The sequence below is a fragment of the Aotus nancymaae genome, unplaced genomic scaffold (assembly GCF_030222135.1).
Source record: "Aotus nancymaae isolate 86718 unplaced genomic scaffold, 86718_ANA_hifiasm-v0.15.2.pri h1tg000040l, whole genome shotgun sequence".
Taxonomy (NCBI): Eukaryota; Metazoa; Chordata; class Mammalia; order Primates; family Aotidae; genus Aotus; species Aotus nancymaae.
In genome coordinates this window covers 112,218,974-112,242,247 of record NW_026988454.1, presented here as the reverse complement: position 1 = coordinate 112,242,247, position 23,274 = coordinate 112,218,974, and positions in this window count along the sequence as shown.

Here is a 23,274-nt window from a genome sequence, read left to right as displayed (position 1 = left end):
TAAACAGTGGGATAGGTATCAGGTCACTTTTCTAGAAGCTTTTTTTATTTTCTTTTTGAGACTGAGTTTTGCTCTGTTGCCCAGGCTGGAGTGCAATGGCACGATCTTGGCTCACCACAATCTCCACCGCCCAGATTCTCTTGCCTCAGACTCCCAAGTAGCTGGGATCACAGAAATGCACCACCATGCCCGGCTATTTTTGTATTTTTCAGTAGAGACGGGATTTCTCCATGTTGGTCAGGCTCTGGAAGCTTTTAAAAGTTGAATTCATGCTCATCAACAAATATGCTGTAAATATAGTCTTTCAAAGGTGTACAATGTGATTCAAAACATATTTTTAGACAGTTATTCTGACCTGTGTTGCATGTACTATATGTATAAGTAGGAGGGAAGTACATGTGCACATGTATGTTTTTGTGTTTTCCTGTAGAGTCAATGGTGTGCCTTGTCAGACTTTTCAAGTGCGATCATTATGCTATTCACTGATGTTCTGCCCATCATCCTCCTCACAAGACAGTGTTACTTGCAAGGGATGTGCCATCACCCTTTTGGCTGAGGAGCCAGCTAGACAATGCACCTCTTGGATGCACCATCCTCATTGTCATTCTGCCCAAGCTCTGCCTGCTCCCTCGCCTCTCCAAAGGTCAGCCTGAGGTCTTCACTCCAACGCTAATGGGTGCACACACAGCCTGCTCACTGCTCCTGCTGTGGCAGAGGAACTTCATCCCTTTATATCTCTCCCTCCCTAGCTCTTCCCTTCCTCCCTCCTTTTCTCTCTCCTGTGCTAGCTCTCTCTTTCTCTGCCTTGCAAATGACTCTGAGGAGCTATGCTGGTGGATGATTTATATTAAGAAAAAAAAGCACTCAAAAAAATTTTTTTTGAACTGGGCTCCCTGAGAGCACTCAGGGCTGCCTCGTACAGCTCAACGCCTACCTGCTCAACTGCAGGGAAACAAGCTTCTGAAGGCTTTAATGGGATTTCGCCTGAGGCTGTTTTATTAAGATGTCGGCGTTTTCTGCTGCCTCTGCAGCTGACACCATTCACTGTCAGCTGTCCCCTCCCCTTCCCACCCCCACTGCCACCCCCCAACAATGCACCAAATTATTCGCTTCATTTAGTGCTCATGGCTCAGTGTGGGCAAATTGGGAGAAGGAGCCCTACTGGGCCAGATGAACCAGGCGGAGAGGTGAAAAGCCACTGTGCTACTTAACTGGGAGTTTAAAGGGAGGGAGGAGGCCAAAAATGGAGAGCTAAATCAATGCCACTGGGGCATACTTCCATCCTATTAGGAAGAATCATATTCTGTATCAACATACCCATTTTGGAAGTGCATTTACATTACTAATTTGCATAAATTCTTCATTTGGGACAGCCTGTATACAAGGTTTTGTATAATTACCTACATATGTAATGTGCATTGTATGTACATTGCAGGGCTAGTTGGATATTATGCCATTCAGTTTTAAAAACTACATATTTATTAAGGGAAAATCAGCATGGGATTATATGTTTTAATGAATGCTGTATATTGTCCATATGCTATATATGTAATATACTTTCTGGAGAGGGGATTTGACTACAAAATGGAAATTAACATGGGTTGTGATGGTAGTGGTAAAGATAGTAAAGAAAATGAGTTTGTGCCTCTGTGTATGCATGTGGAGGGAGTGTATGTGTTTGAGGTATGCTTGCAGTACAGGGAGAATATTTAAAACAAAAAATGCTTAATTACCTGTCATTTTTACAGCAAGAATAAATTAAACACAGCTTAGGAGTCATAGTGGTCAGGCTTTGGTGACATCTAATCAGTAGAGGAAAATTTATGTTTATATGTAACAGATTTATTAAGTACTCAGGATGTATTTAGAGTTATTTATCATGAGTGATGACACAGGGGAAATGTGTCATGCCCCCATTTTATGGATGGGGTACCTAACAGCATAATAGGTGGCAATTGCCATGATGATATAGCAATTCAGCATCAGAAGATGAGAAAAATGTTCCATTCTATTTCCTTTGAAAAACCTGCCCAATAACTATGTATAACAGAAATGTTTTTAGTTAGAAGTTATTCATTCATTCATTCAATAAATATTTACTAAGTCCCTTATTTTGCACTTACTACATGCTATTTCATGTACTGGCTAACGGTAAAAAATCAAAAGCAAAAATCTCTATTATGTTTGCTCTCATGAAACTTCCAATTTAGTAGAGAAGATAAGCTTTGCTGGATGTAAGTGGTACAGTTTAATAAAAGCCTTTATTAGGAGGATTTGAGGCAGTTTGAAGAATCAGATTAGGCTTCTCTGAGGAAAAGTTAACTAGGTGAAGTCGTTTGTATATATGCGTGTTAGTGGGGTGGTGTTAGGATACATATGTACAGAGACCCTCTGGCAGAAGCAAGTTGGTGCCTCTAAGAAAATAGTATGTGGTTAAAGCACAGATATCAAGTAGACAGATATTGCAGGGTTTTCCTGGGGAGCTAGGGCTCAGCACTCACATAGCCTAGGAGGACTTGTTATCAAACGTTTTATTTTTTATCTTAAAAGCACTGAATATTCTTCTACTGTTGACAGGTTTTCATTTTAAGCTTTGTTTGAGGGCGGGACGTGTTTTATAATCCATGTCTCAGTAGTAAGAAGTACGCTTCACTTCAGTATGAAGAATAAATTGGAAAGATGTGAGAGTGGAAGCACAAAAACAGCTAGTGGACTTTTGCAGAGATCTAATGAGAGATAATGGTAGGTTGAACTTAGATGATGACAAAGAAATTGAAGAGAAGTAGACAATGCTAAGAGATATGTGGTAGGTAAATTGCCAGGAGCTAGTAACAGTGACTGTGAGAGACTGAGGTTCCAAGGATAATTTCTAGGTTTCGATTTGCAAAATGAATGAAAAGAGGTTCAGTTTTGTAACAGAGGAACACTGTAAAAAGATCAATTTTGGAAGAAGCAGTCCTTAAGTTTGGCTCTGGACATGCTATGTGAGATGATTTTGAAATTTAAAATTTTGAAATGTTAAATTTCAAAGTCATCTCACAGCATGTCCAGATACTTTGAAATTTTAAATTTCAAAGTATCAAGTGAGAAGGTGTTGAATAACTATTGATATGATCTAGTCCCCAGATGTGAGGACGAGCTTGAAGATACGTGTTAATTGTCTGTGCATTGGTCATATTCATACCAAGCGAAACTGGTGACATGAATTAAAAGGAATAAAGGAAGAACTAGAAATAACCGTATTTATCAACTGGCTAAAAGAAATAAAACTACAAAGGAAAGTGAGAATTAGCCAGAGAGAGGGTAAAAGTATCCTGAGGAATGTGTGCTGCCAGGAAAATAAAGTTTCTCAAAAAGACAATGTGTGTTCAGCAGTTTCACAGAGCGGCCAAGTGCAAAGAAGCCTAAGCAGACACTCCCTGAATTGTGCAACATGGAACCCATTGGTTAGTGAATACTAGTAACTCGGTGAGAGTATTGAAGGCAAACTGGAATGGACTGAGAAGTCCAGCATAGCAGCAGTAACCACTCTCTCAGATTGCTCAGGATTGTCACAGTTTATGCCTGTTGTCCCAATACTGTTTTTACTATCACTTCTTTTACTGTGAAAAGTATCACTGTTACATGATACATTTTATGAGCACAGAAATTTTGAGTCTGAGGCCTTTCTATGCATTTTTGACACCCCTCCCTCCTTGATTTGACCTTCCCTTTGGATTAGATATCACCATCAATGGCTGGGATTTCTTTGTTTTGTATTTTCTATCTCTGTGACTATCTCTTATCAATTCTGCCTTGCAGATCTAAAATGTGATAACTCTCTTCCATCTCTGCTGTCAGTGCCCTAGATCATATCACTACCAACTGCTTGTACTTCAATAGTCTTTATTAATTTCATTCCAATCTATTCTTTATGCAACAGATACAGTTACCATTTTTAAATATAGTCAAATTATGTCCTTACCCTGCAAAAAAAGAATAAAAGGATAAATGACAACCTTCAAAAACTTTCCACTTACCTTAAAATATAAATCAAACTCCTTAATATTGCCTATAATGTTTGCCATGATACTGACTCTGCATATCAATCAGATTTCATGTCATTTTCTATACCTAGATTCTCTCTCAAAACTACAGCAAAATTGCACCATGTAAGATAGTCAAAGTGATGCAATTCTTCCTGACATGAATGTTGTACATGCTGTTCCAATGACTAAAAATATTTAGTCACTCTTTACTTAGTGAACTCCTAGGCATCTTTTAGGTCTAGGTTTGAAAGCCTAATGTTTAGCTATGTCTTCCAATACTTCCCCCCACTAGTCTCTTATAGAGTATCTTGTTATATAAGTAACAATTTTCAAAACTGTGATTATGTACTTATGTTTGTTTACTTCTTTTACATTGATCTTACCATTAGATTCTAATCTCAGTGAAGACAAGAATAATGTCTGTTTGCTCAATATTGTATAGCCTAATCATATCACAGTACATATTACATATAACCATATCACAGTACTTCTAGGTTCACAAAATATGTTCCCACAAATATTGATTATGTACTAAGCACTATGCTATTGTTCAGGTAAGAACTTCCTAAATTAATGATCACTCAAGGGTTAGGGCCTATCCACTAACTGCTATTTTGTTGCAAGTAATTCTTAACTACCTAATAAATAGTTAAGGCTTATAGATCTCAAATATAAAGGTAACAAATGCATCTTATTTATATAATTTAAATTTAGACATCAAGGTTATGTTTGCAATGAAAGGGTGTGATTGGTTTTTAGGCATACATTTTTAAAAGATTGGTGATTGTTTTCTGCATAAATATGCTCAATGTGCTTGGATACCCTAAGCCCTAAATATCTTGCTTCCTAAAATAACTACTTGAATGACCTCCCACTTTCCTGGTCATCCCTGGAGAAAGGCAGGAGAATCAATAACCACCACTTCAGGATAACTCGAGGTAAATAAACGCAGCCATGCTGTTATTATAATCATGTCTACAGTGTAATAATGGAAAAGTCATCTCCCTCTGGCCTGAGAAAGAATGGCTTTCAGGAAAATGTTTATAATATTCCTTATCAGCACCATTAAGGATACCCCACTGTCCTGATTTCCAGCCTTTAACTCCAACTAAATTGGAATTTTCTCTTTTCCTTTCTAAGTCAGGGAGGTGAATGCCAAAACACACTTGCTTAGGCCTTATGAATGTCCTGAGTTGTTCTCCTTATAAACCTCTATTCACCTATAAGGAATTTTATCCCTGCAGTGAGAGTATTCATTCATAATCCACCAAAAATAAGTGTTATGAGCTAGGTACTGGGAATTTAGAAACAACAGTTCAAAGGTGTGAAAGTTCAGAAGAAAACAACCTTTGACTAGGATATTCAAAGACCAATTGGTAAGTCAGTTGTTCCTCTAGATATTTATAAAAGTAGACAATGTAGACAATTAATATGCATGCACATGCACACTCATACACAAGGACTGGAGTCTCACAAAATTAGGTCAAAAAAATTAACCTGTATAAAATAGAAATCATTATCAATGGCCCAGATTTGTCTATTTTTTATCTCTATGAAAAAAAAATTCTAACCAGTCACTTAGAAGTGTGGGTCAGAAATGTGGGTCATATCTTCAATTTCTCCATCTGTCACCTTCCTTCTATCTGTGCGCGTCTAGTTTCTCTAAGAAGCATACACCAAACAGGATTAAACATGCAAGACACTAAGAAAAATACATGAGAAAATGGTGAATGGGATTTAGAGGGCAAGAAATTTATCAGACATTGATGCAGCTATGATTGCAAGAGAAAGGAGAGAGGAAGGAAGGAAGGAAGGAAGGACGGACGGACGGACTTTGGGAGGAAGCATCTTAGATGGTAGTGCAGTCCTAAGGAAACTTTGGCAAGACTGTCAGACTGTCTTTGAGCCAAAGTTGCTGCATGAAAAGAATCCCACATCTCCCAAGTGTTGGCCTGCTTCACTAACCCTGACACACTTGGATTTTAGCTGGTGGTGGCCTAGGGCTATCCAGTCTCAGCGAATGCAGAGATAAACTTTAGAGTGCGGCCACTAGGGGTCTCAGTCATTTGCAGTTGAAGATCTGGGAATCTCATCTTTGGGATTCCCTGCCATACTACCCTTATCCGTTACTTTATTTTAGAATATCGCCGCTCAGCTACACTAAAGCCATAGTCTTGTCTCAGATCTCTCTGCCTCTACTGCCCCCCAACCACACCAACATTTCTTGTCATAACAATTCTTCCTCCCTACAATCAAACTTTTGATTTAGTCATTTTAAAAGTATAAATTTAAGGATATTTTATTTGAAAACTTCAGTGGCACCCTATCACCTGTTTATTTAAGTTAAAACTTAAATTTGTTATATTGAACCATAAAACATTTCTTGTCCTGACATTCCTCTCGTAACCTTGCATTTTACAACCTTTTATTTTTCAAAAGACCCCTCTGAATGACTTTCCATTACTGATCCAACTTGGCGGCCCAGGCCTATAATCCCAGCACTTTGGGATGCAGAGGGGGTAGATCACTTGAGGCCAGGAGTTCGAAACCAGCCTGGTCAACATGGCAAAACCAGTCTCCACTAAAAATACAACAAATTAGCTGGGCATAGTGGCATGCACCTGTAGTCTCAGCTACTTGGGAGGCTGAGGCACAAGAATTGCTTGAACCGGGGAGGGAGAGGTTGCAGTGAGCTGAGATTGTGCCACTGCACCACTCCAGCCTGGGCGTCAGAGCAAGACCTTATCTAAAAAAACAGAAATAAAAAAATTTCCATTACCAGCCCAACTTATTATCTCTAGCCTAGATACCTTTGCAGATACTATTTAGGTTACCTATAATGCCTCTTAAAACCATCTCACTTTGGCTAATATGCCATCTCCTCTGGGAAATATTTTCTAATTTTGAGGCAAGCTGCTCCTTAGATGTATTCTCATAGAATCCACAGCTTAGCCACCTGTTCTTCACCATGCATGACAATTGCTTATTAGCTCATCAGACTCTTCCATTGAAAACAAATACTGTAATAGTTCCTCACCCAGATCAGTTTAAGTTATATAGCACAATTATTTGTTAAATACATGCATAATCATACTTAATTGACATTATAATACAGAAAAAGGAGTGATAAGCTATTGACAATGGAGATCAATACTAAGGGTTTGGGTTTCAAAGAGAAGCAGAGAAATAGGCCAGACGACTGTTACTGAAAACTCTAATACATCCACTAACCACAAAGTATGAACTAAGAAAATGCCATATAGTGTCTGCTATTGAGCTTTCATACAAACAAAAACACCATTTCAATGAAATTTTTCTTTATTAATGTGCAAGCTTCTGAATTTAGTGAAAATATATTCACTTACATGTGATATAAAGGACGCTTCTCTAAAGTTCAAAATATGCATACATATGTGGTGTGATGGCACATTTAAAGTTGTCATATTAATATTTTTCAGGTTAAAAGAGATTGGGGATATCTAGGTTGACATGGTGTTATGCTTCAAACAAAGGAGAATTTTTTTGATATGATTACTCTTGGAGATACAGAGACATCATAATTCCACCTAGAATCTATAAACTTTATTTCTCAAGCTTGAAGACCATTACTACAGCCCTATTGAAAGCTTATTACCATTTTTCTCCTTTTTCATTGTCTACTATCTATATCACTTAACATTGTGGAAAACTCAATAATTTATTCATTCTAAATTTGGCTATATGCAGAATATAAATTTAGAGATTAGATAGGTTTATGGGTGCTTGCTTTGGCAGCACATATACTAAAAATAGAAAGGTTTATGGTTTATGGATACCATGTTTTCTCATGACTTCCTAATAATAATAAATATTATTATAACAACAACATTGCTAACTTTTATTAGGTATGCCACATTAAACTCTCAGTTATCTGATATTTAGGGAATAATTTTGTTTTTTGTTAGACATTAATTACTTGCCTAATATGATAATAAATGCTGTCATAAGAAAAGCCATAAAATACGAAAGGACAATACAAGTTTGGGGGCTAAAATTGGAATATCTAGAATTAGCGCTTCAAGAGCTTATAGACATACGTGGGTGTTTTTGTGTTTTCTTTGTTTGAATGCCTTCAGGTCGTTAAGATACATAGAAAAAATATTTGGAATAAATTAGAACAAGAGTTGTTCGTTTTCTTTTTTATGGTGGGGTAGAAGTTGTCTACTATGGAAGTTAAAAATGTCTGTTAATCAATTTTTACCTGAAAAGGAGTGAGAGAGAAGAGGGACACTTAGCCTATGCCAGTACAAATGAAAATCTTCATCAATTTACTACAGTATTTATGTAAAAACGCTTAGTTATGAGACAGTCATAATCGTTTCTCATTGTTTCTTTGACTTAACTTTCTTATCACTTTCTCTTATCTCCCTAACTTGTAATCAAAGAAAAGGCATCCAGTGACTAAATAAATACAAACACATAATGAAATACAACTTTTTGATTATTTTGTAACCTATGCTTTATCTAAAAAAATTATTACTGGACTGTGACTTGAGAACAGACAGAATTTAATAACTTTTTTCACCAGCACTTTCGCTAATTTGCAAAAAATATAGACTCTGATAGGATTGTTTAGTTTGTGCTCCAATTTTGTGAAGTTTTTAATTGTCGTCTTGTCCATCGTGGGGTACGCATGTGTTCTTTCAAACGTTGCCAAGGTCATTATAGATGTGAAATTAGAGTACAATTAGAAGAGGAAGGCTGGCACAATGGGCAGAGTTTTTCTGGGCATGGTTAAAGAAGGACAAACCCATGTGATTTTTTAAAACAATGATTAAAAAGGAAAGAACAGAAATACATTTAGCCACATAAGCTCCAGTATGTTTCTTTTTGTGTGTAGAAAAAGACTATATGTTAACAAGGTAGAATCCCCTGAGTGCCTGTCACTCCTTGGTTAAAAGTTGATTGTTTATAAAGACATAGTCATCTGTTGGCCACTAGGTACCATGTTATGCCGTGTAACAGTTCTGCCTTAGGCTTTGAAAGAAAAACTCCTTATAATAGTAACTCATTAAAATGTTCTTTGGCCAACCGAAAGAGTTAATATCCTTCCGTGGCTCCTGATGCTCAGAGACAGTGTGGGTCTAAGAATAATTGGGCCCTCTGAAAATTATCAGTTCAAGTCTACAGTGAATGTATTTTAAATTTTTTCAAGAGAAGGAGAACAAATTGGTCCACATAGAGGTTTATATTAGATTTAAAATAGCAATAGCTGCATCTTATGCCTAACAAATAACTTTTTAACTTTGGAAAGTTAGTAAAGTTAAACAATATTATCATTAGCTTTAACAACTCAAACTTGTATCAGGGTGAGCATTGTTGGAATAGTCCTAAGGAGGGACTTAAAAAAAATGTCTCTGTTACTGACCATAATTGCTATACTAGGAGAAGTCCAATTAGAAATGTCTTACTTGCAATATATCCTCCATGATACATGTGGAAAAAAGTGGAGCAAGGAAAGAGGGGGCAGAGAGAGAGAAGGAAAAGATAACTCTAAAGAAACCTGCTATGTCAGATAATAGTGCAAATTAAAATATAAACCTCCTCATAGAGTCATACTTAAGAATTATCAGATGGCAGCTATATAGCATACTACTAAATACTAAAGATGTATGAAGTTTATGCCCAATACTTTATATGTTATCCCACTAAACATCATCATACTATCGCCATCACATGCACTGTAAACTCCTGGGTCCTCAGTACTGTTCTTAACTGGTTGTTCTAAGCCATAGAGACTTTTGCAGTGGATGGAGAGACTTTTTAACTGTCCTGAGAAGGGAGTGAAGGGTGCTACTGACCTCTAGTGAGCAGAGGGTATGGATGTTGCTAAATAAACATTCTGAAATACGCAAGACAGCCCCCATGTTCTAATCAGAACAAATAATTATCCAATTCAAAGTGTCAGGTATTTCCTCTATTAAGACAACCCTGTGCTACAACTATGTAACTCAAAGTACTATCAATCACTTTTTTCTTCTTTCTCTAAAACATAGAACCTTCTAGATGAAAATACAGAAACAAGGTAAACATAAACAATGATACAATGTTGCATGCAGAGAGTACCATTTTAGTATAAAGAATGCTTGACAATGTTGCAGAGCAGAGAGCTGTGCAGCAGGCATGGGGAGCCTGGAGAGGCTCATCCCTGTAGGGTCCTAATGAAAATTCGAGACTTAGATAAGTGAAGAGCAGGTTTTAGAGCCAACCAAACAAAGATAAGTGGTATGACTGAGGAGTGCGTCTCAGATTTGTTTTTTTTTTTCAGATGCATGCTGACTAGTCCCTTGTGACCACACAATCCCCTATTACTCACAGGACAATTGGTATGTAGTGTCATCTAAGTGGCTTACCTTTTTTTTTTTTTTTTTTTTTTTTTTTAACATTCATAAGCACGACACAGGTAAAAGGCCTGGGAGGAAACAATTTACTTGGGTATGAAGGTGTAGAACTTCAGGTTCTGTATGCTTTAAATTTCTAATATCAGGGGAAAATTGCAAATTTTATTTGGCACTGAGCAAATGGAATCATAACTTATGTTTTTCAATGTGAATAGCTTGCTGCATGCTCAAAATTGCTATTGGTTGTACTCTGATTTCTTTAAAAGTTGCTTACAATGTTTCATCTGGTTCTCTTTGTCTTTCTTTTCCTCTAGATTTCTTAATAACTTTATTTCACTTCTGCTGTAGGAACCTACAGGAGAGGAAAGTAATATTGATCAATCTTCAGCACTATTCAAAGTTCTAGTTTTCTATAGTATTAACATTATACTAGTGTATACACATATTAAAATTTATTTCATCTATAATCTGTTTCAATTAAAAAGACAGAGTTGCCTTCAGCTTTGTGAAATTTATGATATGAAGCACCTTAGATATGGTGTAACTGCTAAACTGAATTGTATTTAGTATTTTGATTATAAATTAGGGAAATGGTACATTAACTCCTTTCTAAGGCTAAGATTTAAAAGGTCCTATTTATTTGCTGTTGTTCTAGTGTTTTGCAACATATGTTATACTTATAATTGCCTTATTAAATCTTATACATTGTAAGTGATAATCATATTGCCCAGAGCTATAAAATCATCAAAATATATAATGGCATTTTAAGTTGTTGTATCTACAAATGGGAATTTTTATTTTTAGCTTTTTAATAATGTTTTCAATTGAGTGCTGAAAAGTCATTAGCTATTCAGAAAAGATGCTATTTGCCAAGTGATAGTAGGAGGAAATCATAGTCAAATTTCAGTCAGATAAGCATGGACATTATAGAACAATTTTACTATGTGAGAGGACTGAGTATACACCATAGCTTGCTGGAGAAAACACAGATGAAATAAGATTCACAGGACTAGCTTAACAAACTGTCTCTACTGTTAGCCTATTTTCTTTTCCTACCCTACTTAGTTATGTCCATGAACTTGAATTATGCTATTCCTATTTACTTTGACCACAGATATACCTCACTTTTTTTTTTTAGTTGCTTTTCCATTATTTAACACCCTGGATAACAAATATAATTCTAATTCCTAGTCTGTTTCATTGTTTCATGATTTAGGTTTATGTGTTTGACCCTGGATTTTGAAACAATTTCTGCTATTTTCAAATTAGTAGCTCAGTTGAGAAGGCATAAATTCCTTCCCTTGACTCCTGGACTATGCATAACTGCAAAGGAAACCTTATACCCCTAACACCTACTAAAGGAAGGCCCAAATCAAATACCTGTTACTGTAATAAAAGTGTTTCAAAATGTGTAAGAGTAGAAAGCTAGTTAGAAATTAAAATCATTATGATATCTGACAATATATGTTAAAATATGTGTATATATATTTCACATGAATTTTGGACATTTTAAAACAGTTAAGGTTAATATTTATTTTTCAGAATGACAGATTTTTCTGGGAAAATGGTTGATTCCCATTAAATGGGTTAAAAAAAGTTTTTGTGAGATGCAGAATTATCTCTGTTATAAGAAAGTACTTTGGTCTTCTACCAGTACAACTTTGAAAAACTAAAACAAACATACAAACAAACAAAAAAGTCACAGATTCTTGGCCCTCTAAAACATTTAGAATCTTGATAATTAAAATGAAAGGTGACTAGAAATGTGAAAAGTAAAATAAATAAGCAATGTTTAAGATAATAAAATTTAATCACTAACCTAAAAATCTTCTGTACAGTCTCCTGGCTGGCAAATATAAGGGCTGTTTCATCAAGACATATAAAGTCACACTGAGCTTATTTAAGTAAATTTAAATCTTCAAGTTTTTAAAATGATTTCCAAGGTCTTTGGCCTCCCAAGTACATATCTTCTTGGGGAAAAGAAAATTAATGGAGCACATTTTTCTTTTTCTTTCTTGAGGTTTTATAATGAGGATGATTGATATTCATTAAGAGGTTCAGTAAACTTATGTGGCTTTCCTTGCTGTATCAACGGATAATTTATACCTCTGGTTTCACCTCTTCTACCTTTATTTTTATTTACTCTTTTCTTTTTCTCTCTCTCCTCTACCTCCTCCTCTTCACTCTCCTCTCCCACTTAATGAAGATGTTCTCAAGATTTAATTTTTGGAATTCATCTTTCTTTTTAGATATTTTTATCAGTATAATTTTTCCAGAGCATTATATAAATGGGAGTAACTTAGTATAATTAAAAACTTTAAATTTAAACTTCCCTGAGTTTGAAACTAATTTTATTTGTGAACATTAACTTATTTGTATTAAACACTCCAAAACCTTTTTATTAAAGCTAAGAATGGGTATTTTAACATCTACACAGAGTTACATGGGAATCTAGGCTGACTGAGTTGCCTTCTTTTAGATTGATGTTAATAGTACAGCATTATTAGTGAAAAGACATCACATGAACAACATAAAGAAGCACATTTTTATTGATACATAATATTGGTACATATTTATGCAGTACACATGATATTTTATTATAAGATTGGTGCCAAAGTAATTGTGTTTTTGCCATTAAAAAAAGGCAAAAACTGCAATTACTTTTGCACCAACCTAATACATGCATAGAATATATAATGATCAAGTAAGAATATTTAGGGTATTACCACCTCGAATATTTATTATTTGTATGTGTTGGGAAACTTTAAAGTCCTTTCTTTTAGCTATTTTGAAACTGGACCCCTTCCTTACACCATAAACAAAAATCAATTCAAAATAGATTAAAGGCTTAAACGTAAAATGCAAAACTGTAAGAAAAACAATTTATGCAATATCATTCAGGACATAGGCATGAGCAAAGATTTCATGAAGAAGATGCCAAAAGCAACTATGGCAAACGGAAAAATTGACAAATGGGACCTAATTAAACTAAGAGTCCATGCACTGCTAAAGATACTGTTGGTAAACAGACAGCCTACAGAATGGGAGAAAACTTTTGCAAACTATTCAACTGACAAAGGTTTACTATCCAGCATCTATAAGGAACTTGAACAAATTTACAAGTAAAAAACCAAACAGCCCCATTAAAAACTGGGCAAAGGACATTAACAGACACTTTTCAAAAGAAAACATACACGTGACCAAAATTCATTTACAAAAAACTTAACATCACTGATAATTGTAAAGCATAACCACAGTGAGGCACCATCTCACACTAATCAAAATGGCTATTATTTTAAAAAACTAAAAAAATAATAGCTGCTGGTAAGGTTGTGGAGAAAAAGGAACACTTATACACTGTTGATGGGAGTATAAATTAGTTCAACCATTGTGGAAGACAGTGTGACAATTCCTCAAAGACCTAAAGTCAGAAATACCATTTGACCCAGCAATCCCATTATTGGATATATATGCAAACGACTGTGAAATATTCTCTTATAAAGGCACATGCATGGATATATTTATTGCAGCACTATTCATAATAGCAAAGACATGGAATCAACCTAAATTCCCATCAATCATAGACTGGATAAAGAAAATGTGGTACATATACACTATGAAATACTATGCAGCCATAAAAAATGACATAATGTCTTTTGCAGGAACATGGATGGAGCTAGAGGTCACTATCCACAACAAACTAGTGCAAGAACAGAAAACCAAACACTACATGTTCTCACTTATAAGTGGGAGCTAAATAATGAGAATACATGAACACATAGAGGGAAACAACACACTGGGGCGTATTGGAGGGTGGTTTTTAGGAAGAGGGAAAGGTTAGAGAAAAATAACCAGTGGTTACTAGGCTTAATACATGGATGATGAAATAATCTGTACAACAAACCGCAATGATACGCATTTACCTACATAACAAACCTGCACATGTACCCTTGAACTTAAAAGTTAATAAATATACAGTATGTTGTTATTAAGTATAGTTACCCTACTCTGCTATTGAAGCTTAGAACTTATTAAGAATAACATCTATTTAACAGCTTCCTTCTATGCAGACCCTGAATGAGAATTCCTGTAGCGGCTTTAAACATCTTTCTACTTGGGAATGACTAAATTACTGGGGAAATCTGGATTCCAGTAAAATATATCAGTTCACTAATATGTCCAAATGAAGGAGGAAAAGAGCTGAAATACACAAAGAAAATTCATCTCCTTCCTTGGAAGAGATATCTGGGCTTTACTAAGAGAATGTCCAAACTATTGAGGTTCCTTTCTTCCTCACAAGTCTTTCCTTATTATGGATACTTTCTCATTTTTATCTTCTTAGTTTGGCTCATACAATCTTTTCTCTTCACTTCATGCATGTCTTCTCCCTACTAAATTATTTCTATCATTATAAAATTAATGATCCATTATCTTCTATTTTCTATGTCTCTTTTTGCTTCACATTTTCTTGCAGCTACTGTGTCATTCTCTGTCGTCTTTGACAGCAAAATTAACAAAAGCCTGAATCTATTTTCTCTTATCCCCACAGCCTCAACACTCATTCATTTCTCACCCTCTCCAATCAGACTTTTATGCTTACAGATCCATGAAATTGTTCTTGGGAAAGTAATCAATAGCCTGTAAGTTCACAAATTCAAGAGTATTTTTCTCTCTGTATTCCATATTTCAGCATTATTTTACTTATCCATATCATCTACTTTTTCCCAAACCTTGGATCCTTTTGAAAGCAGAGTCAATTTTGTAGGAAGATGTCTTTATTTGATTAGCACTGAGAAGTCTATGGCATAGTGGCTGCTCTGGTGCATCTTGCCAACAACTTGCTTGGGAAAAATATCAATTGACAAACACCAAAATGAAATAGATGTTGAAATTATCTGACAAGAACTTTAAGACAGCCATAGTAAAATGCTTCAACAATTCCGAATTATCTTAAAACAATTAAAAAAAGGAAGTGTTAACAAAGACATTGAATTTATTTTAAAAAAGTAGAAATTATAGAATTTTAAAATATAATAGCCCAATTAAACTCATTGGATGGGCTCAGAGGAGAGTGAGATGACAAAGAATTGAAGCAGTGAACTTGGAAGGGAGCAATAAGTTTTACCCAAACTGAGTAACAGAAAGAAAATATACTGAAAATGAATGAACACAGACTCAGAGGCTTCCAGGACTAAAACAAAAGATTCAACATTCGTATCATCAAAGTTATATAACAAGAAGATAAAGGATGTGGGACTAAATGATACTCAAAGAAATAATGGCTGAAAACTCCCCAAATTTGATGAAAACTATTAACCTGTAAATTTATAACCTGAGAAAACCTAAATATGATAAACCAAAGAAACTTACACCAATACACTTTATAGTCAAATTTCTAAAAATTAGTGACAAAGTAAAACATAGCTAATGGGAAATGATATATTACCTATTGAGAAACACAAATTCAAATGATAGTACATTTCTTATCTAAAACCATGGGGACCAGAACAAAGGAGTACATTTTTCAAATGCTGAAAAAAAAGAACTGTCAACTATCAACTCTGTATCAGCTGAAAATATCCTTTAAAAATGAAAGAGAAATCCAAACATTCTCAGTTTAAGTAAAACAAAGAGAATTTTTCTTACCACATTTATTCTTAAGGAATGGCCAAAAGAAGCATCCAGAAACAACAACAAAAATAGTGATCATAACTGAAGAAACCTTGGAAATTTGAAAAAGAAAGGACAGAATGGACAAAAATAGCAGTGAATATAAAAGCCTGAATATAATAGTCTAATCTTTAACTCATAAGTTTCTTTAATATTTGATGGTTGAAGCAAAAATTATAATGCCAGTTGATGTGGTGCTCAATTATGAAGAGGAAATACTTTCAAAATCTCATTTTGTAAGTGAGGAAGGACCTAAATGGAAGTAAAATTTTAATATTCATTTGAAGTGGTAAAATGTCAACATCAATGAGCTATGAAAAGTTATATATGTTTTATATATGTGTATATATATATATACACATACTGTATTCCTAGAAGAATCACTAAGAAAATTGTACAAAACAACATACTCAAAAACATTATAAATAGTTCCAAATAAAACTCTTAACCATATTCAAGTAATTTCTAAAATGTCAAGAAAAGAGTAACTTAGAAATGACAAACAAAACAAACAGAAAAAAAGAAATAAAATGTCAGAGATCTATCATATTAATAATCACTTTAACCATAAACAATCTAAATTTACAGGTTAAAATACAGAAATTGGCTTAGTGGATTAAAAAAAGAATACACTAAGATGCACAGCCTAATTATACATTACCTAAAAGAAACTCACTTCAAATAAAATGATATAAGAAGATTTTATAAAAGGAATGGATAAATATACAAACATTAACTTGTTTAATATAAAGAATGATTATGTTAATATCATACACAGTATACTATTGAGCAAAATAAATTAGTAGAAATAAAGAGTGACATTACATAATGAAAAGATCAAGTTGTAAAGTAAATACAGCCATCCTGAATATGCATGCACCAAATAACAGGGTTTCAAAATTCATGAAGCAAAATCTGACAAGGTAAAAGAAGTGGACAAATCTATAATTGTAGTTAGGCATTTAAATACCCCACTCTGAGTAACTGATAGAACTGTAAGAGAAAAAAATAAGCAACTATATAGAACTGAACAACACTATCAACCAACAGAATCTGAGTATAAGAGAACCTGTGGTGATGATATAATTGTATATCATGAGTGTGAAAATAGTCATACAGAGTTACACATGTGATAACATTGAACAGAATTACACACACATACATGCACACGCACATAAGTGAGTGATGAATAACCACAGAAATGTGAGTTGTACCAATGTCAATTTCCAAGTATTAATACTATACTGTAGTTAAGCATGATATTAATACTGGGGAAGCTACATAAATAGTTCATGAGATCCCCCTATATATTTATTTGAAACTACATATAAATTTGCAATTATTTCAAGATAAAACTTTTAAGTTACAGAAAAATATAAGAAATATATGCAGAATGGTGCCAAAATCCAAGTAAATCTTGCTGCCCCTCCAGGTTGTGGTTAAAAATAAATTAAAGTATCTGGAAGGCTCATTAGTCTTTTTCTCAATGAAAATCTGAATGATTATTCAAATTCTTACAAAAAGCAGAGAGGGAGAAGCTCTAATAGTAACTCTTCATTGTTTACACCAGTATCTTTTACAAAGACATCTGAATTCTCTACCACTCTTTGCTAGTGAAGATATTCATAAAAGTCTGAGGCACTGACAATTTAAAATTTCTAAAGGAAATCACAATAATTCAATATACTGCAAATGAAATAAAATACCTTTACAGATACTATGTCATGGAAATTATCAAAGCAAGCTGAGCTTTTGTTTTAGAGTCTAGAGCAAAGTGCAACTTTTAGATCTCATGAAAGAAACAGGGCTTATTTTAATCCCTGTAGGGTTTAATCCATGTCTAGCTTTAGCCACAAGGTAAATAGAAACATGTTTGCATCTCTTATTGCAAAAATAAATAAGATAATACCACAATATTCCATAACTTTCATATCTCTCTAGTCATCTTTCACTCATAAAATGTGATTTATTTAAATAAGGAGTCATTTTGCTGAAAATTTCATTCAATAGACTTTTTTCTAACAAAGGTTTGGTGACAACATATTCAGCCTTTCTTAGTTTATGTTTTTAATTTTGTTAAATAAATCACTTAGGGATCAAGTCAGCTCAAAAAAAAAAAAAAAAAAAAAACATAAAGCCTCAAACACTCCACAAGAATAGATGCTGAGCCAAAATCTCTGTAACTCAATCTATCCAACAGTCCAGAAATGCACATAGAAAGATGAATGCTGCTGTATGATCTACATTTTTAATATGTTGATTTGAAGTTACATATTTTCCTTTTTCTGCAATATGTATTCATTTTCCAGTCAGACTAAACAGAATTCCACAATTTCATAAATTATCAAGCCATTTAGAATGCATAATTAATTGAATTGTACTGTGCCATATTTATGAGGGTTATTCATGCACAGTATGAGATAATCATAAATTATTTTGTTAACAAAATCTCTTGAGAGACTTTTTAAAGAGTCTCCTTTTGAGTAACTTCCCTTGGTGTGACTGCTGTCTGGTATTTTTTGTTGGTTAAATCAGGAATGAGCTATTTATTACTTTATTATTATAAGTTTAATCTGAAAACTACTGAAGTAATCTGCAGAGGAAGTGCAAAACAATATTGAGATTTAAAATCTTCAAATGTTAGAAATAATTAGAAGAAAAAGACAAAATGCTATTTGTAGATTTCATGCCTAACATTTATATTTAAATTAATCTATGAGTTGGAAGTCTCCATTTCTTGTAACAAAATTTGCAAAACTCTGAGATTTTTATAATTATTTGGAGCAACTTTTAAAAAACGTACGTCTAACTAGAGTTCATGACCATAAATATAAGGGAAAGAAAAGTGTTTTCTAAAAAAAAAAAAAAAAAAAAAAAAAATAGAAGGCCAAACACATCAAATGATATTTAATTGGGACTGGAAATATTCCAAGTTTTACTTTCAAAAAAAAAAAAGAAAGAAAGAAAAAGCTTTCACTACAATACACGTTGGGCTCATGTTGAGCCTGCCAAAAATTCAAGCTAGATCAGAGCCTTTTTTGAAATAAACACAAGCTTAATCTTATGTAGATATTTCAAAACTCCCACTGCTTTAGTTATAACATCATCTGTTACTGAATGATTTATAAATCACACACTATAGATAAATTTCTACAAGATGGAGGGTGAGATATTTTAACCGGCGGACATAAGGACATGTCTAACTCATGCATTAAAGCCACATTTAGAACAATTCTTCTTGGGAACAAATAAGCTTTTTCTGTCTTTGCTTTTTTAAGACAGTGATTGTGTATGAAAATTCACAGTACCCAAAATGTTACTCTTTGGTTCCCCAGTGATTAGAATTGATATATTCTTTATAAGAGTGCATGGGGAGGATTCCAAAAGAGATTCTCCACTGAAACAAGAGGAAATGGCTACCTCATAAAGCAAGCTATTTTCCTCCACTTTATGGTTTAGCCTAGGGAACTTGAGTACCTAGGTCCATTGTGGTTTCAGATCCATCCTGTAGCATCCGACCGAGTGCTACAGGGAGAAGGAGGACCAGCAGCTGTTTTGTAACCCTCCAGGGATTTTGTAACATCAGTGCACAAAGAGACCCCTGTAGAAACAAACAGGGTAAATGTCCCAAGACAAAATATGAGAAGTCTTAAGACTAGAATGCAGAACAAATATTTGTTATCTTGTAGACAGCAATTATTCTGTGTAATATCTAATAATTATTTTTAAGCAATTATATAACACTTTATTTTTGCAAAGTGCTTTACAAAAAATTTTATTAGTCATCATAATAACCCTGTGAAAGAGGTCATAATATCTTCAAGGAGGAGAAGATAAAGCTTTTTTTTTTCTGAAATAGCTTATAATAAAATGTGCTAATTTTCCTAATTCTAAATACAAAAGTTTTATGTTGTGATTTGTCTGATCGTCTAGTACATGACCTAGTTTAAAAATGTGCAATTTGGAATCACCCTGCCTGTTAACTGCCTGATGCAATTGCTGAGAAAGTCCTGCATCCTCAAGGGCAATACAAATAATCATAAAGATTAAAAATGTGAAGAGCAGACAATAGCAGGACAGAAATTCAAGAAAAGGAATGGTTAATGACACTTTATAAATTGTTTAATCAGAACAACAATAAAAATTAATATTTGCATTGTTTTACAATCCCTCAAACACTGTTAACTGATGTATTTAATAATTAATATTTGACAATCACAATTTACTAAGTAAGAATTTTAAATCTTTTTTATAGACACAGAAATGGAGTACAAAGAGGTGAATAACTGACTGAAGATCATACAACTAATGGTCAATAAAGTTAGTAGTTTATGTAAGGCCGGTGCCTCCTTGGGAGCCGAGTGGACACCTCCCCCCCTCCCCGCGCCTAAAAACTACGTCATCATTCTGAGCGCATTGCTCAGCATTTGCCCTCTCCACGCGGCCCCCCCCTTTCCCATTTCCGCATTCCAATCTCAGCCCTGCACCTGCCATAAATTTTGAAAAGGCCTGCCAAGAGCCTGCCCTATGGTAGCTCCCCCGTACATCCTCGGCCAGCCCCTCGTCCGTGCTCACTCCCTTCATACCCAATGGAAATGCCCCCGCTTTGTTCACCTCGCCCATCCCCAGTCTTTTAATACCCAATAGAACTACCTTGTCTTTGTTTCCCCCATAGTCAATCAGCCACTTCTACTCCCTATAAAACCCCACGCCCCAAGAAGAGAAGTGCGACTTCTCTGGCCCCTTCCCGGACCATAGAACCTAGCCCGGGAGCCGAATAAATTGGCTTTTAATTTCCTCACTCCGGTCTCTGTTTCCTCATTGAACTCGGCGAGAAGTCTAACAGTTTACAATTTCTTTCTGATTTCAACTGAGCTAGCTCTAGTCAACTTAATGTTTTATTTTAAGTGGTACAACCAATTTACCTACTAATGCTAACAGGTTGCAAGAAAGAATAGAAGTTATCGTTTTGCAAAATTGTCAGTATAGGCTAGTTTATTGTGTAAATCATCTCCTCCCAAATACTGTGTCACTTCAATTTGTAGAAATGTGCATTCATGCTGTCCTTGGACAGCTCCACAGAGAATTACAAGTGATGGTATTTTGGAGTCCTGTCACCGTCATTGGTAGCTAAGGTGACTGCCTTTGCAGTACCATTGCCATGGTATATTGATCTGAACAGTGGTCAGAATGATACAGACATCCATGGCCAGGAAGAGTATTACCTTCTGATGCCATCTAGGACTATCCAAAGGATGCTGACATTACAATAAACTTGAGTTTAAGCATGTGTTACTCCTGAAAATTCAATCTGTTGCTCTCCAGAACACTAGGAAAATGATGTTCTGAGAGGACAGGGCAGCCGTATCAAAAGAAGTGTTTGGTTCCAGTAGCTTAGAGCAAAAGTGTGGGCTTCTTTCTGAGAAAATATACTACAGGCTGCATCAGGTAGGAAATCTTGGCTTTCTTTAATTGCTGTGTTTAACTTATGAAGCACTGCACGCCAACATTACGCACCCATATGTACACATGGGAGACTTATCTAGACAATGCTGTGGAAAGATGTACTCCAGACATCAGGGAATAGGTGTGAAATAGAATAAAAAAATTGAGAGTTCTATTGGTACCCACAGGGAAGAAAAATTCTATACCCAGCAGCGAAGAGCCAAACCAGATCTAAAAGAGGCACTACAATAGAAGAAGTTAAAGAACTGGGGCCAGGAGAGAGCTCAGAGGAAAATGCTGGGCTTTTTCCACTCCCGTTTGTGTTAAATGTTAGGATTACTCTTTTACGTTCTCACATTCTCTTCTGCTGCTGGCTTTCAACCTAAGTGCACTTGCTGATGTCAATCTGCAAGGACATGATCTGATGAAAACATCCTGTGGAATAGTGACTTAGATTTCTGAGGAAATCTTTTTGAAGTTTAAAAATTAAAATAATAGGGCTCTATTGGAAGCAGAAATCTCCAACATGAAGTTTCAAATGTGAGCTTCTTTTAGGTCATGAAACACGACTCAGACTTTCCCATGCCAGGTACTGTGAGACAGGTGTTTAATGTTGACTTACCTGAGGCTAAAACATGGACTTCAGGAGGCCGCAATGCTAACAAAAGTTGCCAGAAGTACTGCCTTTGAAAGATTTTCCAGAATACTTTTTAAAATATGTGTTAAACACATATGTTCATTGCAGCACTGTTTACAATAGCGAACACCTGGAACCGACCCAAATATCCATCAATTATATACTGGACAAAGAAAATGTGGCACATATACACCATGGAATACTACGCAGACATAAAACTTGATGAGTTCATGTCCTTTTTAGGGACATGGATGAATCTGAAAACCATCATTCTCAGCAAACTGACACAAGAACAGAAAACCAAACAACGCATCTTCTCACTCATAGGTGGGTGTTGAACAACAAGAACACATGGGCACAGGGAGGGGAAGATCACACACTGGGGTATGTTGGGGGTTGGAGGGCTAGGGGAGGAACAGCAGGGGGTGGGGAAGTTGGGGAAGATAACACTGGGAGAAATGCCCGATGTAGGAGACGGGGGGATGGAGACAGCAAACTACCATGGCATGTGTATACCTATGCAACAATCCTGCAAGATCTGCACATGTATCCCAGAACTTAAAGTATAATAAAATAAAAGATGTCAAAACAATAACCCAATGATAGATATTCTTGAATAATAAAAGCCTGAATTCCTTCATGTTGTACAGAAGTATTTATTTCATACAGAAATACTTATTTTCTATAAGGTCAATTGTATAAGCAACCAATAAAGTGGAATTGTCTAGAAATAAATGTGAAAAATTAAATTATGTAGAAATAAATTTATCCCATCTTCTTTGGACACCATCTAACTATTCATATCATACATATTATCTGAATCCACATAAGGCTGTGGAGCCAGATAATAAATGAGGGTTGGTTTGCTTTCCTTTAAGAAAAATAAAACAAACTACACATACCAAAAATTAGCTTTGGGAAATTTAGTTAAAAACTAAATTTCTGAATGTTTATTAAAAGTATTTTACAGTGCTCTTTCTGAAAAACAAAATTGTTTTTCTATATTACAATGTGCTAATACTAATGATGATTAAAGAAATATAATCGTATAAAATAATTACCATGACTATGTAAAGTAGATTTGCCCAAGGGCAGATTCATGTTCCAAGAGGCC